The sequence below is a fragment of the Oryzias latipes genome, chromosome 8 (genome assembly GCF_002234675.1).
Source record: "Oryzias latipes chromosome 8, ASM223467v1".
Classification (NCBI taxonomy): domain Eukaryota; kingdom Metazoa; phylum Chordata; class Actinopteri; order Beloniformes; family Adrianichthyidae; genus Oryzias; species Oryzias latipes.
Window position 1 is genome coordinate 10,962,704 of NC_019866.2, and position 3,307 is coordinate 10,966,010.

Consider the following 3,307-nt stretch of genomic DNA (forward strand, 5'->3'; position numbering starts at 1 on the left):
TATAGACACACTCTCTTTGCCAGGCATCTTTCCAGAGCTGGACTGAGCAAGGGAGACCCTGGGTAAACGGATACTTCCCTACTGTGAGCCCAGCAGTCTGGGTAAAGCACAAATAAGCACACATCTAATGCAAAATCATAAGTTGCCACAGCTCTCAGTGCCGCTGCTGCAGCTCAGAGACTTGTTAAATGATGATTGCTTAAGCAGGAAAAGTCTCAAAGGAAAATAAAAGGTTTGGGGCACTGTTATGGTTTCGCAAGTAAGTTCAGGGGTTGACATAAGCTCTGTTTAGTCTCTTGTAGGGGTAATGAAATATAGTTTAAGTTTACTGGGTAAGCATATGTTGTTTTTTGTTGATGTTGTTTTTTTTGATTTGGCAGGTCTCTAAACACACGATGAATCCAAAGGCTGACAAAACTGTGGTCTGTTTGCACTTCACTGAAAGCCCCCAGTACTCCCTTACATAACTTGACATTAAAAAAAAAAATCTCGTTTGTTTTTGTACACGGAGCAAAATGATTCCTATTTATTTAAGTTACTTTTTCTTGCATTTCTTTGCAGAGCCCATACGCAGAAGGTAAACATATATGTAGAGATTCGAGGGCTATGGTTGTGTAAATAATGTTCCAGCAGATAAAGGACATTTATGCAAAGAATCTATCTAGACTTTTGTACAATGAGAATTGTACATGGCATGTTGCTCATGCCATGTGCAGCCATGCACCTTGAAAAATAAACACCATCTTGTGTTTTACATACAACTCATACTGTACATGACAAACAGATTGTGATCTAAATGTTTATTTATATTTTCATTTCTGTATTTACTTTTGCTGCGCCAATTTATGTTGTTGTAAATTTTTGGCTTTATTCAGTAACTATTCCACACATATTTTTTTACACAAAAATTCAAACACGAAACCTTATTTATCCACATTTTTTTACGTTAAGGAGAAAAACTATTACGTTTTCCTTTCATAAAAAACAAAGAACTACTTTTCTGCTACTTATCTGATTGATTTTATCAATTGCATCAAATGCAAAAAAGTTGTGTGTTTTATATAATAGTTTTTCTATTATTTAACATAACTTGACTTGTAATTTAAGTTACTCAAAAAATACTGTTTTTTATGGGATTAGTATGGTCGTATGTGCCTGAAAAACATGTAAACACACCTGTATTTGTGCACCCATCATTGTTTGTTGACATACTGATATTGCCACGGGATATTTAAACAGGGGTGGGGTGTCAAAGGCTCATGTGTGCATTTGTGTGAGTGGTGACTTTAAAGGGTCCTTAGAGAGTAATTATTCCTATAAAGAAATGACCCTTAACTTAAAAACTGGGGATTCAGAGCACATTAAACAAATTTTTTCTGTACATTTACAAAATACAGAGGTCTCTAAACAGGTCAAAGGCATAGTAATCATTAAGACATAAATAAATAATCCCAAGCATAACCTTATAGAGCTGGTGACTGAAGCACAAACATGAAGCAAGTTTTTCTTTAAGGCAGTTCTCTCCACAAAGTCATTAGAGTTCTAAAACATGTTGCTATCTTAAAACATGCTGTCCTTATAGTCGGTCTCCAGGTGGTTCTTTTGGCCTCGTTCTGATGTTCTTTTCCATGCAGTACATCATGCAGCTGAATTGATTTAGAGAGGTTTGCAAAGTTAAATCTGCTGGATGTCATGCTGTAATCAACATTTGCAACATTATTTGTGTATTGTATGCATCTGAACTTGTGACCTAGAAAAAAAAATATGTTAGTGTCCTTGCTCGATATAACAAACATCTGCAAACCTCCTCAGAGCTGGCAATTATGACAACTTTGAAGAAAAGAAGAAAAAAACACACCAAAAAGCAGAAATATCTCCTTTTCCTTATACCTCCCTTCTGCCTTCTCTGTCCTCTTAACCCTCTCCTCTTCTTCACTCCCATGTGTTTATGTAGACTTTGCAGTTTTTGGAACGATCCAAGACTGAGTGGGGGAGCTTCACATCTGAGGTCTATTTGGTCGTTCCCCTCGGGAGTGCGGTGAAGCTCTGCATCTCAAAGAAACTGTCAGGGCTTTCTGGTCAGCTTGGCACACAGTCAAGCACAGTTGGACATACAGGAGGACACATGCATGCTGCTCAGCTGACTGAAGTCAAACCTTTCTCACTATATCCTTGGCAAACTGTCCACTATTCCTGCTCCTGGTCTTTTCCTGAAATACTTTGAGTTTGTTTGATTTTACATGTCAATTTGATCTAAATTCTTCATTTATCTTTGGGTATGTTTAACTTGGGATTTTGTCCACAAATTGAATTATTGCAGGTTGTTCCAAAATAATAAGAGTTATCGATTTTACCACTAGCAAATTTTGGTCACAAGTGAGCAAAAATGTATCTACATGTTCATATAAGATGCTCTGAAGATCAAAATTTAATCATTTATTTAAAAAAAATACACAAATGGTCACAGTTTCAGAATATGAATTCAAACATTTCCAAATCTCTTCAAAGCCTCCTGTTTGCATGATAAATACTTTTTACATGTGAATGTTTATATTCGGAGAAATCCCCCAAAAAGAATAGATGCACATTTGTGAAAATTTCCAGGTAATCAGTTTGTGCTCCCATATTGTCGAGATAGGGAACAAAGTTGCTGCCAGCACAAAGCAAAAATCTCCACATCTGTCCTGTAAAGGCTCGGCCATATAACAGGCCATACGCCAAATACTAAGAACCTGCACATCTTGCTGCTTTTAAAACAGGCTTTTTTTTAATGCAGAACGTACAACATAACTTAATATGAAGCATGGTAGAAAAAAGAATGGATGATTTACAGACAATAAAATTTCTCTTTATTGTGAGCACATGTTTCAGGCTTTTCATCAGGCAGCGTTTGAGAATTAAAACAGCAATGAGTTAAAAGGCTTCAGTCTTTGTGTCAGAGGTATGCTCTAATAAAGCGGGACAACATGACAAATTCATTATTTTTACAAGTATTTCATGCTGTTATAGTCTGTATCAATCTGTTTTTTTTAAATTTGGCATGATGGGATGCTTTATGTTTTTATTTAGCTGTATTATGTTGGTCAGGTGGACATAAATAAGCCATTGAGAAGATCATTTCTGATATTTGATAACCAGTAAACATTTTCTTAGGTTTTGTGCCACCAGCTCCCTTCACTTGTACCCCACCTGGCTGCTATTGAGGGCAGCAGGGAGTACAGGACACACGGTCAGACAATCGAATACAGGTGGCTCCTTCTGTGACCTGAACGCATTTATCCCCTGATGCCCGCCGACCCTAAAAGGA